We start from the raw sequence: 16,108 nt of genomic DNA on the forward strand, positions 1-16,108 counted from the left end.
TTGTTGATGATCCACATGGGCTGAATCTGTGAACCTTATTACACAAAGGAAAGTTTCAGGTAAGCACAGATAATTTTTCTATTCTTCATTGTGCTAAGGTCCACAGATCCATTTCAGTGGGATTTTCATGGCTGTCTCTCTCCAAGGTGGAAAGCAGAATAACCATTTAAATATAGTAATCCAAAATGAAGCATATTGTATACATCTTTCATCTTCCCCTGGGCACTAAGGCATGGAGAATATTTCTGGGGGTGGGGGGGAAAGGGATTGATTGAACATTAAATAAGCTTAATATAGAATTAGGTTAACATGTACTGATGGCCTTGGAACCTCTGAGCTGATTTCAATACAGAAGACAAGATTTCTCCAGTCAGTGCTCCTAATGACTGGACTTTGATACTTAACAGAAGGAATGATATTTGTTGAATTTACTTTGGGAATGAATGCTACAATTGTTGTGAGGATTATTTGTCTAAAGTAAAAGTTCTACATTGGGTCTCAAAGAAAGCTCCCAACTTCAAAAACTTGTCTCAGTGGAGATAGTAGCTACTGGAAGATCTACTTTAATAGTAAAATGATACTTCTTTCTGGGGTTCTACCTTCATAGTTCTGTACAGAGTAGAATGGAGATTCCAAGGTCATGCTGTATGACTTTGGTAGGCTGAAATAAGGGATGTTATCTTATACAGCAACATTAAGGCCCTCCTGGAAAAAATCAAAGTTCTGGTTCGCTTGTCTAAAGATGATTTTGCATCAGCCATAGTTCTACTTGTGGACTTCTTTCTAGGGTCCATGACACTTCATCCAAGTATCCATTTTGAATCTAACTCTGAATGAAGGTTTTTTGGGAGGCAGGGGGTTAGTTTTGTTTTGCTTTGATTTGCAATAGCAGACCTCTCTGTGCAGCATCAGTAGGTCCTAATGCTAGGCTAATGAAATCTGAAAACCATAGCTTTTTCAGCCAGAAAGGCATAATCAGTATCACTGCTGCTCTCTCCTTATCTATAGTACAGTCTTAAGGAACAGTGAAGGGGGTGAGAAAGCATAAAGCAGAGACACTGCTCAGCTTTGCAAGAAGTCATTCACCAGCTCACATACCATATCCTGACACCACACAGAGACCACAAGGCACTTTATTGGTGTTTCCAGATACAACAAAGTCATTTGCCAGTCCACTCAATTGACTTACAAGGAGTAAAGCTTTTTTCTGTTTGCAAGCTCCATTCTGCTTATTCTGACTTTTTATGTAAGTCTTGGAGCTCATCTTCCTCTTGATGCGCAGTGCACATAGAGATAGGAAACTGCTCTGCCCATGGCACAATTTGATTTTCTCTATGTGATGATTCTGTTCATAGGCTCCCTAGTTTGCAGCACTAATTCACTAATAGGAAGGTATCCCTTAAAATCAAATTCTCTGCACTTACCTTTTGAAGAAGTGGAGCATATATGATGAGACCTTAATCTTTGTCAGCAGTTGTAACAGAGTGAAATTCAGAGAGGATAACGTGAACTATTTGGTAGGTCTCATATGAACTCTAGTTCTTTGGAGCAAATTTGTTTAGGAGATCTGCATTCCCAATCAACAAGAATTGGATTTTTGTTTCTGAAATGCCACTTGTTTTCCTTCATATCCATGTTACCTTCTGTTAACATTCTTCTGAGATGAGACCTTGCACTTGATAGTATTCTTATCCTCACCCAGATCTATGATGAACTTCCTTGGCACCATGTGTCCGTGTTGATCATTAATCCAAGATACTCCAGGAACTCTTTCAACTTTCTCTTTGTACAGACCTCAATCAGAAAAATTGTCTAGGAAGAGATAAGTGAACAAACAAGATAAAGTCAGTATTAATACTACCACGATCTTGGAAAAGACCCTGGTAATAACTGTCAGATCAAATGGCAATGAACAAAGTTTAGAAAAGAAAAAAGTTGCCGCCCAGAGAAAGACAGAAGAATTGTCTATGGGGTGGTAAATGGGGATGTGAAGATAAGCCTCCTTTAGGAACTAAATGTTTCTGACAGAGCCCTGCTCGGTTTGTTTCCAGATCTCAAAGGCTAGATGTTGGATGACGAGCAGTTGGTATTGTTACTATCTGAAGTGAAATTATGGATGACTGAATTCATGTTCTGGCATTTCCATGGATTACTAGAGACTGGGAATGGACAGAGCTCCTTCCCGTGTTTCTCATACTTCTTCACAGAGTACCCCTCTGGACAATGTCCAATGACCTCAGATTGACCAGAGCTAGAGGTAGCCATTTACTCTCAAATTGAAAGAACCTAGCACTACTCAGGGTTCTAACTCCAGACTGGGCTGGTGGGGGTCTCCTGAATTTGTTCAAACTACCCCCTGCAAAGTGGTGTTTTCTCCTGATGTACTCCGCGGACTGCTACAACTTGGCATATATGACCTTTATTACTCTATATATTATCTGACAGGCCAAATTTCCTGACCATCGGTGAACTTCAGACAAAGCACATCAGCCATTTCCAAGAACCAGGCTAGGGAGAAATACATTGTTTTGCCTATTGTTATTGGGTACCCCCATTCTTTGGAGCAGAGACTTAAAATTTAGTAGGGGTGGCCAATGAAAATCCACTCAAAGCTGGCCAAGTGTAAGTTTCTGAAAAACTGAAGTTTGCACATGCTCAGAAGAGACTTGATAGAGCTTTACAGCTAAAATCTCTGAAGAGTCTGTCCTCACTGAGCATGCTCAGGCTTCTCAACTCTTTGTGCTGACCAGACTGTGCATGTGCCGTCCTCACAGAGCAGCTGAGCTGAATTTTCACTGTAATTGCTGCTCCATGAAAGAGTGAGGCTGGGCACTGGAAATGAGAGCAGGAAGCCTGTCTTTACTGTGTTCTCAATTACCCCACTTCTGGCATTCAAGCAGTGTGGAGGAGGAAGCTTTCTGATTTGAATGCAGAGGGGACTAAACCAAGACCAGGGGATAGGGTTGCCAACTTTCTAATGGTACAAACCAAACACCCCTGCCCCGCCCCTTCCCCAAGACCCTGCCCCTACCCCTTCGACAAGGCCTTTCCCCCGCTCACTTCATCCCCCTTCTCTCCATCACTCGCTCTCCCCCACCTTCACTCACTTTCACTGGGCTGGGGCAGGAGGTTGTGATGCAGGAGGGAGGTGAGGGTTCCAGCTGGGGGTGCAGGCTCTGGGCTGGGCTCTGGCTGGGGCTGGGGATGAGGGGTTTAGGGTGCGGAACAGAGCTCTGGGCTGGGCTCTGGCTGGGGATGAGGGGTGTGGGGTGTAGGCTCTGGGAGGGAGTTTGATGCAGGAGGGGACCCCAGGCTGGGATATAGGGTTGGGGTGCAGGAGGGGGGTTCAGGGATATGAGTGTCACCTATTGCATCTCCCAGGAAGTGGCTGCCAGGTCTCTGCAGCCCATAGGTACATAGGCAGCCTGGGAGGCTCCACCTGCTGCCTTCACACCTGCAGGCACCAACTCCGCAGCTCCCATTGGTCGTGGTTCCTGGCCAATAGGAGCTGTGGAGCCGTGGAGCCAGCACTCAGGGCAAGGGCAGCATGCGGAGCCTCCCTGGACACCCATGCACCTAGGGGCCACAAGGACCTGGTGGCCACTTCCAGGAGCTGCGCAGAGCCAGGGCAGGCAGGGAGCCTGCCTTAGCCCCTGGCCCCTGCTGCTCCACCAATCCCAGACTGTTTGGACTGGAAAGTAACATGAAAAGTGACTGTAATGAAAGAAATCAAGAAAAACTTATTATGTAATGGCTCATAGCCTTTCTGAAAACACTGACCATGAAACATATTTGATTTTAAAATAATTGGCCTTAAGAATCTAGACCAGCCAATCTGTGTCTTTAGTGATATAATAATCACATATGAAGGTAAATACAGAATTTTAGTCTAAGTACCTTTCGTTCTTAATTAAATGTTTTTATTGTATGAAGTGAGGAAAGCACTAACGATTGTTATTAAATCAAAACAAATTACAAAGTAATCAAAGGACAAAGCAATATTTATAAAAAAGTAAATGTGCACATTGTGTATATACTTTATATATCAAGAAATTTCAGGTCAGCAACCTGAGCTGAGAGGAGAAACAAACCATAGGAAATGGGACAAAAGTTACACTTATATCAACAAGTCTCATGTAAAGTCAGGCCATTATCATTATAATAGTGATATTAACTACTACTAATGCCCGTCACCCCAGTCGGGGTATGGGCCACCAACCACAGATCTCCAGAGTCCTCTATCCTGGGCCATTTGCTCTAACCGGTTCCAGGTATAGCCCATTTTTATGAACAGCTTAGTGGCTTCCTCGCGGCTTTCACCACCCAGCGTCATGCGTCTTTGAGTTGAAGACCCTTCTTTTCCGGATAAAAGTCTCTGTTATCTCTATTGTTGGCGTTTCTGTAGCAAGTTGATTTTTTACGGGGTGGGGTTGCTAGCCCCACGCCCAACCCTCCTCCTTTACCCTGACTTGGGACAGGCAGATGGCCCCAAAGAACCGCTCTGGTGGAATTTATAATAGTGATATTGGACTGTAACTATCCCCAGCACTGCTTCTCTATATGCGATAATAGAGTCTCATTACACAGTGCTATTCCACAGTTATCTGTCAGTTGAACTCTAAAAATAAGGAGCAAGTTACTCAGTCCTCAGCCCTGGGAGAGGCCCCTTTCCTCTGATGGACAAAGAGGGCAGAAAGCTGACAACTCCTAGCTTTGGATTCACTGGGCAGTTGAACTGGCTCCACATCACTGTCTCAGAACATGCCTGAGCAAGAAAGGATCAAAGCAGACTTCACTCTGACTATCCCCAGCTGGCCCCCTTGGGGCCAAAGGAAGCAGGATGAGCCTAAACTACACTGAAATGGCCCCTAGCCATCCTCAAGATCAGGAAACCACAAATAGCTCCTCTGCAGATCCCTCCCAACATCATCATCAACTGCACCATGCAATTAGGGGTACAACAGACAGTAACGACGTTTGGGGTGGTTTTTCCCTCTCTCCTTCAAGAGCTACTATATCTCATAACCCACTGTTCCAGTTCTTTAGCCAGCATTGTACTATTAGACATCTTGCACCAGTGCGGCTCACGGGAACCAGTGCTCTTGTGAATCAGTAAGTGCGAGCTTTAATTCGATGAGTCATGATTTAGACATTTCTGGATAGAATTGCTGGAACAAAAAAAGAGATTTTCCTAATAAGTAGTTAATTCTCTATTAAATAATAATATTCTACATAGTGTAGCCAGTTTTCATATTTGTTTCCTCCTCTTCTGTATAACATATCTATAAAACATGAAGTATAATTATACTGTATGCTGAAAACTGACTCACTGGCTACAAAAATGGCTTCATGAATTCCCATATTTATTTTCTCTCATAAGACTCCATATCAAATCTGCCCAGTTTAAGTATAGATTTTCCCCCCAATATAAGTGCCAGCCCTGCACATTCATCTTGGGATCAGCAAGTCAAGCTTCATTTATTTCTAGCTCAGATATTACCTGTAAGAGGTTTTTTGGTTTGTTTGAGCTGAAACTTCCTTAAAAATCCCCAAACCAAAAAAATTAAATTCTGTTAAACTGAAGTTAAGGCTCAAAGCACATATCAGTATTCAACATTACAAGAATCTTGTATACGCATTACAAACCTAGAAATACAGAGGTAAGGTTAAACTTAAAAGAAACCCCAGACATATTAAGGTATAGAAATGTAGATTTAGATGGCACCCAAAAAACCTTAACTCTGCCTCCCAGTGACGCCATGAGAGAAAAATGTTAAAATCACCACTAATGCATCTTTTAAAAAAATTGTTTAATATAATTTGGGACAAACACTAATATGTCTTAATCATAATCATCCAGTTATTTCACCCGGCAGTACATTATTGCCCTTGCATGAGCAATGAGAGAAATCAGAAGTAAGGGAACAGAGGTTAACAATGGACAAAGCATGAATTCACAAGTGGCCTTGTAAATAATATGGAGCTAGTAGATAAAGAAATAGTAAGACGACAAGTAATATATAATAAGCGTGCAGCTGCAGCTTCACATACTAGCACAATTTGCAGTGCATGGTTAGCTCTTGATCCATGCAGGGACTGATTCCCAAAATTAGTAAGCCAATCAAAGTGAGTGATACAATTTACAATGTAATGCACATTTAGTCTGCTTTACAATATGTATATAATCTGATTTATAATTATGTACTTTGGAGTTGTGGTACACTCTAACCCATGCCTCCTACACCTGAGCCTGATCACCCCAGGTGTAGCTTTATGAAATGCCAATAAAGAAACCTCATTGATGAGACCAGATTCAAACCGAGTTTTTGGATTCCAGAGAAGTGGATATGGTGTTCTTCCAGAACTGGATGAAGTGTTCCAGATAAACTGAGTGGAAAAGGTCTTGGAGGGAATCTCAACATACATCACCAAACTATAGAGTGATAACATCACTGACAAAGATTAGCCCTGTGTGTGTTTGGTGCTGTAAGACCCACTTCTTTTCACAGACCTTCCTTCAATTATGAAGTCTGAAAGTAGTCCAATGTCATTTCTCTTGGAAGACATTCACATAGGCTTATTTACTTCAGGAAGGAGGCTAAAATGAGGGATGAGAGATGCAATTTCATCTCTTATTGAGATAATTTCTAGAGTACCTAGATACCACGGTAATGCATGTGCTAAAAATCTTAGACAGAAATACAAGTGGATTCATGTTGCAAATGAGTTACACATACAAACTTCATATTGCTTTTTTAAAAGTCCATACATTCCAAGCCAAGAAATAGAAATCTTGTCTAAAATCCAGACGATAAGAAGGATATTTGTGGACAAAATGGATAAAAGACAAACTAGAAGACTAAAGAGCTATTTCTTTCTGAGTTCCCAGGCCAACAGTCACAGAGTTCTGTGGAAATGCATTGCTTTTCTCCTAGCGGAAAGAGCATTATGCTGCAGTGACCAAGTGATCTAGGAGTGGCCTCCTAATGAAATTTAGTTAGATTCTCCATAACATTTTAATATTAAGGAAAAGATAGATACCTAGGATATTTTTGCTAAGCAGCGGTGCATGCAACACCAGGCAAACATAACTGAAGAGACAGATGAAGTCACCTTGGTCAACAAAATCAGAACTAGTAAATCTTGTATCAGATAGACAGAACGTGAATCCCTTTCAGAAAAGAGTTTCCCCCTCCTTTCACCTACGGTGCCCTATTAGCAAATGAAGAATGCCAGATCTAAATCTGTCTAAAATCTATTATCCACTATATTACATTTACCACATTATTTAAACAAATGCATCATAAAGGTGCTATATTTCTGCTAAGGCTATAAGGGCAGACAAAAATCAAGTCCATCAGCCCGTTGGCATACAAAAGTATTCACCAAAATAGCATTAACAGAAGTCCATTTGTAGATATATCCATGTTTATTTAGCAGCTCTCCCTCTTGGACATAATCACCCCTTCTTAAGTTAAAATAAGGAAGCAGCAGCAGCAGCGTGAAGATTTACCAAAGTTCCTTTTCAAAGGGTTGCTTTTTTATTAGTCTGCTAAGATGATACTTTGCATTTCATTGTAGGTTATTATGCCATGGGAGTGAATGTCGTCAGTTATCACCCTCACAATGTCAACAGAGTCTGGAAATGTCCATGCTGTTAACTAGCAATTTTTCACGTCATTGTTAGAGCTGAGTGAGGACAGACATTTTTGTGAAAGCTTCTGAACTTCAGTTTAAATTCCTGGTGCAAGGCACTAATGATAAACTAGAAATCAAGGTCTTCACTGGTTTTTCAAATATATGTGATTCATTCACCTAAATATTATATATTGTGGGAGATTTCCATTCATTTTACTATAGCCCCAGTCAAGGAACTTGGGGATGTGTTGATTTAATTGGGATCCCACTAGCATCTCTGAGACACCATATGACACCCTTGGCCAATACTGAAGCAAAATGTGGTTTTGAGAAAAGAACAAGAAAATATTGTGCACTGTACCAGTGCTCATAAATATTACTTTTATGCAAATATATGTCAGACACTTGGTTACTAATAACTAATTACCATTTAACTCAACTAAAACTAAGATTGCCAAGGGTTGTTTTCTCCCAAGGAACATGCCTAACAGGTGAAGATATTTTTTAAATAAGTTTTCAAATCTATTGGGAGAAACAGATTCTAAGGTATCACATGGTGACAAAAAACTGCAAGAGCTTTGCTGTCATATACCATATTTCTACACTTCTGTCACTTACTAGTTCTATATTCTATAATAAATCTTTTTTATATTGCTCCTGTATTAGACCTCCCTCCCCGCTCCCCAATAGCTGACTGATAGAAACATTGAGTGGTAGGGACATCACCATTGTTTAGTTGAATGAAAATGCTTTAACTAACAAAATACACATCTACTTTCATGTATTTTTAGATCAGTGTCATGGGTTTCTATGGTAGCATGAAAAATTATGTGACATTAAATAAACAGTATTCTTTTATAAGAGAATACATTTGTTGCAGTTCATGCAATTGTTATTTATTTTAAGAAAGCATATTATACCATACACATTTTAAAGGATAGAATTTTTTTCTTCCCCCAAAATGCTAAAAAATCGTAAATATTCTGACTGTCACCATGCCCCTATAATTCCACAGACATTTTACATATCTGAGCAACTTCTCCCCCAATGGAGGCCATTCCTCCTAAAACTGGACTGCACAAAGCATTGGAAATTATACCACAGGAGACAATCCCTTACATTTCTCTCTGACTTTTGATTGTATTCTTTCTTCCACTTCTGGAAGCCCATGGGAGGCTGACCAACAGATATTTACACTTCGTTGACCTATTCATCACAATCTTATCTAGATTAGAGGAACATTATTATTTCAGAAAATCTGCAGTAGACAAAGATTTGTGGAGGCTACTAAACTTAAACCGCTAATGTTCAGCACAGCATAATGCACTATAATCTCAGTTTCAGAACAATACTCTATAATATCCAGATCAAGCCAGCAATTCAGGTTATACTGCTGCAATTGCACTGTTTTTAACATTAATTCAAATTCAAATTGTACTTGACAATGGCAAATTATACTGGAGAAGCATCACTATAGTTAAGGTTGCATCATGACTTGTGCTTAAAAGTCAACCCTTCTAAACCCTCTAAAATCAAAATGCTTAATTAAATTGCTTTGAAATTTGGTGTGCCTCAGGATAGTACAGGACAGGGTTAGTGACCCAAATTTGGGGCCATTTGACCTGGGGTTGTGGAGATAAAAGCCCTGAAAAAATATCTATTTTGCAAAAAGTTTCTAGGTGTTTGTTTTTTCTCAGAGCTAGAGATTAAACTATTCATGTGATACAGGTCAAAAAATAACTTAACACAGAGTTGAAGTTGCATGGTGCTGTCATCTCCTGGCAGAATGCTGAGTTGAGCAAAATTTATATTTCTGAAAACCAGGAAATGCAGTTAATGTTGCATGGACAACCTTAACTCTGCCTTCTTTCAGACATGCCCCGATGCATCCCTTTATGGTGCCATCCCAAAGATGCTGAAATATGAAACCTTAACTGTGTGTTTCCTGGTTTTAAGAAGTTTGAATTTTGCTCAGCTCAGTATTCTGCAAGGGGACAACACACCATCAAACATCCTTAATTGCGCATTGGCATTTTTTCCACCATTTAATCTTCACAGGCATGTCAGACTTGGACAGAATCGTTTGCACATTCTTGGCTGAGAATCCTGTCTTTAATATTCACAATTTAGAAACGTATGTGCTCCCTTGGCACCTTACACCCAGCCCCATCTGTTCAGACAGCATGAAGCCTGCTCACAAGTTGGTCAGATGGTTGCTCTAGGGCAGTATTCCTCAATGATCTGTCCATGGACCAGCACCAGTACCTGAGAGCTCCCTGACACAGTTTAGGAAGGCAGCCAGCTGGTCCCCGGTATCAAAAAGGTTGAGAAACTCTGTGTTAGAGTATGTGTGGCATGAAACGCTAGGTTTAGATGAGCAGCCTGCATAATACTGCAAGTGCCTTATCTGCTGCAGGAAGTCTTCCATCTGTACCAGCACCAAAGCATCAGCACTACAAGCCTCCTTATTCTTGACAGAAGCTGTCTGCATGTATGTGCCATAAAAAATAAGAAAAACATTAGACGCCTCCTCTTGAAGATGAGAGGAAAGGGGGCTGCTGAGAAATGGAGAAGAGTTTGACAAAACACAAAGAATGTCAGTTCCATAAAATATCCATTCCTTGGCTGCCTGGGTACATCAAGGTATAAAGTGACACAAAGGAAGGTTCAGAACCTCGACTCAGTTATTTTAACAAAGCTCATGGCCCAAACACTAATACCTAGAAAGATGGAGTTAAGAATTCAGTACAATGGAAGGCAATGCTCTTTCATATGGACCAAAGGAAACTGAGATTTTACCTCTGTTCACTGTAGCTAAGAAGTTGCATGGAGTGGAGTCTAAGAGTCTATCCACACTGCAATCTGAGGTTTGCAATTCTGGTAGACATACATGCAATAATGTTACCTATGCTAGAATGTCTAAAAATAGCATTGTAGATGCAACAGTGTAGGCTTCAGCAATGTAAGGAGGTACCCAGGGTCTCCATCATGCTGGTACAGCCATGTGGACGTCCCATGCCACCACCACATCCACCCACTGCTATTTTTAGCCATGCTAGCACTGGTAAAGATCACGTTGTATATCTACCCAAGCTGCAATCAGACCTCAGATTGCAGCATAGACATATGCTAAATGACAGTAATAGCTCAGAAGAGAGATCATCTTTCTTATAGCTACAGTCAGTCCCTGGACAGAGGTAGAGCAACACAGCAGTGCACTGCAACATTCAGAGTTTAGATATTTAAAATGCTTTTTAACACTGTTCGGCTCATAAAACAGGATGAGATATCCACAAGAGTTGCTCCCTGGAAGCACCCCTCAGGCATATTAGCTGAATGACAGGGTCACATAGTGAGGTTAGCTCAGGCAATGTGTATCGTCTAAAAAAAGAGACTCATGTCCTCCAATGTATTGTATGCATAGTTGGATACGGTCAGATTTCAACCTCCTCATAATAGTGCCACGCTGAAGAAAGGGTTTATTGCAGGGATGGGCAAACTTTTTGGCCGGAGGGCTACATCTGGGTATGGAAATTGTATGGCTGGCCATGAATGCACGCAAGATTGGGGGTTGGTGTTTATCAAAATTATGAATTTAAGCTCCGAGGCTCATCTTTTGAAGGTGTTGTGCAGGTTTCCTCTGAGTCAGAGGACTGAGAGGTCAGATACGCAGTGATCATTTTGTGAAAATTGTTCACCCACAGGTGATATGGTATTTTTGTCTTTTATCATTTTTCTGTGAGAGTTCATTCAGGAGCTTAGTGATTTGTCTGGTTTCGCTCACATTGTTGTTTAGTGCACTGGATGAGGTTCACCACATGATGTAATAATCATGTGTAGGACCCATGGATCTTGAAAGGGTCTTGTAGGGAGTATTGATCATTTTAATGGTGGACACAGGTCTACAGGTTCTGAACCTGTTATTAAGACAAGAGCTGGTGTCACTTTGAGATGGTGCATCCTAGTCTGTGGGGAGCTTGCTTCTGCTGATGAGCTTAGCCATGTTGGGGTGTTTGAAGACCCAAAAAGGGATTTGTCAAAGATTTCTTTCATGATGTGGTCCCCCTCAAGTATGGGTTGTAATTGTTTAATGATACTCCACATATGGGTTCCAGCATGGGGTGATAGCTGACAAGTAGAGATGTGTGGTCAGAGGATTCCCCCCCACCCCCAAATTGAAGCAGGTTCCCTTAGGGTACTTGTGTGGCCCATTCCATAATGGGATCTACTTCTTTAGTGAAGCATCCATACCTGGTGAAGGCAGGTTAAAGTCTGTATCCCAGACTTAAGAAATTCTGCATCCCAGACTTAAGAAATTCTGCAGCATTAACAATCTCCCTCATAACCCCATGCTTGCCACCACAGATGTCACCTCCCTATATGCCAACTTTCCTCACAATGACAGAATTACTGTATGCCTCAGATATCTACAAGACATTAGCCAACACTCAAATATCCACCCCAAACACAATGCCAAACTGATCCATTTCATCCTCACCCAACACAATTTTACATTCAACTGCAAACACTTTATCCAAACCGTGGGAACAGTCTGGGCACTAGGATAGCTCCCGAATATGCCAACCTCTTCATAGCCCACCTTGAGGAAGAATTTCTGGACAAATGCACCATGAAATAAGTGGTATACCTGAGAAACATCAATGATATTTTTATCCTCTGGAAAGACAACCTAAACTACCTCAGAGATTTCCAACACAACTTCATCCATCACCATCCATCCATTAGACTCTCTAGAACACTCCCACACCAGCATCAACTTCCTGGACATGATCCTCTTTAGCAATGGAACCCTACAGATAACTATATACAAGAAACCCACGTATCACCATACTTACCTTCACGGGTACAGACCACCCCTCCCCCCCCCACCCCACACACACACACAGATCATAATATTCATTGATCACAAGTACTTGGACACAAAATAAATGTCTTTATCCCAGCTAGGCTAAGCTCTCAGTCCCTCAGAGGTTATTTGCCCACCTGCCCGCTAGATTCAGCGCTCAGACTCTACCCTTCCACTCAGGTGTGGGAGACACCCTGCCATGGCCTGGCTTAAGCATTAGCAGGTCTCCAATAAACCCAAATAGTCCAGTGTTGGGCCTGCCTTCTATCCAGAGAGGGTCCAACTGGTCACAGTTCTACTCATTTGCTGGCTCCAGCCAGGCATGTCTCCCCAAACAACAGCTGCTAGTTTTGCCTTCCTTCCTGGCCAGCCTCAGCTGAGCCTGCTCTCCCCTTTTCAGCCCTTCCTACAGGCCTGACACCCACTACAGGTGTAGCAGACAGGGCAGCCTATATTACTACAGTTCATTAATCCTTTCCAGATTAGTGTAGGATTGGTATGCCCCTATTTCAGAAGGGTTTGAAAGAACATCCAATCAGACAATGGAAACAATGCTATGATTTATCTGTAGGGTTGCCAACTATCTAGTCACACAAAACTGAACACCCTAACCCCGCCCCTCCCCTGCTCACTACATTCCCCCTCCCTCGGTGGCTCGCTTTCCCCCACCCTCACTCACTTTCACTGGGCTGAGGTACGGTGTTGTGGTGTGGGCTCTAATTTGTGGTGCAGGCTCCAGGGTGGGGCCAGAAATGAGAGGTTCTGAGTGCAGGAGAGGGCTCCAGGCTGGGGATGAGGGGTTTGGGGTGCAGGAGGGGGCTCCAGGCTGGGGGGTGGGGCTGAGGGATTTGGAGTGCAGGAGGGGGCTGTGGGTTGAGGCAGGAGGTTGGATGGAGGAGGGGGTGTGGGCTCTGGGTGGGACTGGAGATGAGGAGTTTGGGGTGCAGGAGGATGCTCTGGGTTTGGGGCAGGGGGTTGGGGCTCAGACTTACCTCGGGCAGCTCCCGGTCAGCGGCACAGGAGGGGGACTAATGCAGGCTGCCTGCCTATCCTAGCACCACACTGCACGGGCTCCGGAAGCAGCCAGCAGGTCCAGGTCCGGGGCGGGGGGGGACAGGAGACTCCATGCACTGCTCTTGCCCACAGGCACTGCCCCCCCCAGCGGAGCCAGTGCTCGGGGCAGGAGCAGCACATGGTGCCCCATCGCCCCTCCCCGGCCTAGGAGCTGGACTTGCTGGCTGCTTCCAGGGCACAGTGTGGTGCCAGCCAGGACAGGTAGGGACTAGACTGCCTTAGCATCGAAGCACCGCCGATTGGACTGTTAACAGCCCAGTCGGCAACGCTGACCAGAGCCGCCAGGGTCCCTTTTTGACCAGGTGTTCGAGTCAAAAACCCAACACCCAGTCACCCTATTTATCTGGCCAATCACAACTAAGCACCATAGTTAAATTTTTGTTCTGATTTTGTCATCAGTCAATCTATAGGGTAAAAAAACACAACCTGAAAAATTATGTCAAATAAGTAAAAAAAATATGAACATATTTAAGGAATTGCAATATACTCAGAATTTTCCATGTCTTTCCGTATTCTGAGGTGTTTTTCTGTATACTTTCTGCTCTTTTGAGAAAACCAAGCTACAATCAATGATACCATAGGTCGTGTGACAAAATGAGGCAGGATATCATTTTGTATGTATTTTGGGTTGGAAATAAGTATTGTGGATTTATTTTAGTTTCTTTTCTGAATATCAAACTCTTGGGTTTGGCAAACCCGAAATTTGCCAGTTGGAGAATAGCATATTAGACTCTACTGCCTCTCTCAGCTAACCTGTAAGGAGACTGTTACAGTCAAATAGTGTTCATTTTATTTTATTTCTCCTTTCTAGTCTTAAAGCATTTCTTTTCCCACTCAAAGGGAAACAAAAGCATTATAAATATATTCAAATAACCTGTCCAAGCACTAAAATTGTGTTTAGGAACTTAGGAATTTGTTAAGCAATGACAGATATTTAGTTTAAGATGGATTGATATCCTGGAAAAAACAAATCTTAGCTTTTTAAATATAAATTGGATCCAAGGTCTAGTATAGTGATTCTCAACTCACCTATTCCCAACTACATATGGCTCTTAATAACCAAGAGGATACTAAAGCTCTTTCCAAGTTTGAGTGAGGCATCATGCAGTGGACTGATGATGCAGGAGCTGTTCAGGGTAGAAGAGTAATTTACATCAAAAATGCACTGCCATGTGTGGGTGGTAATGACATCAATAAAACCAAACTTCTCCAAACTAGTGACAGACTTAGAATGCTAGATTGTCCATGAACACGTAATATTCACATGTAAATGATAAATATATTTACTGCATTACTTTACTGAAAAAAACATGCATTTGGTATTCTGCAGACTGTCAGAGACTCCATTAGATGAAGCAGCACTTTGGGCATTGAAGATTGAGGACCAGGTTTACCTATTTGGTTTTCATTATGCTTTTTTCCCCACTGGGTTAAAATAGTCTTCATATTTGATACTTATGCTTTCCTGCTTTCACACAGATGAAAACCAGTAACAAAGACTGTAGACTGCTCTAAAAGACAGATAATTGAAACAGAAATAGTTAAACAAGACGCTCTTATGAATTTTTAAACAGTAAAGTTTAACCTTCCTTCTCTTGACCTTAAAATAAACTCTTTGGACATGAGTGATGTGATCAAGGGTCTATATATCAGTAAGTATCTAAGACATGGAATTTTCTTTAATACATAGCATAATAGGACAAAAATGCTTGATTTGGGAAAGATGGATAACAATGAGATTCTTCTGAAAACTACAGTAGAAAAATCTAATTTCAAACAGAAAATTTGTTTTCTTGCTTTCATATAGAATGCAGTCATTAGTTGCATGGTTGCAACACTTTCTCAGGGTGTGCAGGACTGTGAGTCAGAATCTCAGTGTCACCCCCAGGCCTCAACAAGAGAGACTTGTTGGTGCTAAGCTAGGTGTTCAGCTCCGTGATTCCTCCAGTGTGTTAGCTACCCCCACAACTTGCAGGTTAACAGTTGGTGTACCCCAGAATGAACCGTCCACCTGCAGTGTCCAGCCCTTGTCACTGGACACTCATAGTAACTACCAGGTTTGCTATTCCCAAAGGAACAGTACACACAGCTTGATTGGTACAACTCAGGATCAGGTCCTTAACACCACAGAAATACAGTCACAGTGAAACAATCAACTTTACTATCAAAGATTAAGATGTAAGAGATGCTGGGTACAGATAATGGGAAAAAAACACATAAAACAAAAGTATAAACACACTTTTTAGAGTCTAAACTTTAAGAGGCTCAAATCCTTGTCTAAAGCAGTTTCTCACCTAAAGCTTCTGTTTGACCTTGTATTTAGCTGTCAGTACCTTTCCCAGACCTGAAGAAGAGCCGTGTAAGCTCAAAAACTTGACATATCCCTTGTCTCTCTAATATCCTGGGACCGACACAGCTACAACAACCCTGCATACAACAGTGATAAAGAAACCACCACAGCCTCTGGTATGTGGATCCAATGGGTAATTACCTTCACTGTTAAAAATCCTAATCTCATTTCTAGTATGA

At 42.0% G+C, this 16,108-nt stretch overlaps 1 long non-coding RNA gene across 2 annotated transcripts in view; it reads right to left on the reverse strand.

The window, feature by feature from the left end:
- Positions 1-1,147: 1,147 nt before the first annotated feature.
- LOC120400274 overlaps positions 1,148-16,108 on the reverse strand; it is a 169,914-nt gene continuing 154,953 nt past the window's right edge. For both annotated transcript variants that reach the window (XR_005595669.1, XR_005595670.1), the window contains exon 4: positions 1,148-1,812. This is a non-coding gene — a long non-coding RNA (uncharacterized LOC120400274). The remainder of the gene's footprint in view (positions 1,813-16,108) is intronic.

This window comes from Mauremys reevesii, linkage group 3 (assembly GCF_016161935.1).
Source record: "Mauremys reevesii isolate NIE-2019 linkage group 3, ASM1616193v1, whole genome shotgun sequence".
Lineage (NCBI taxonomy): Eukaryota > Metazoa > Chordata > Testudines > Geoemydidae > Mauremys > Mauremys reevesii.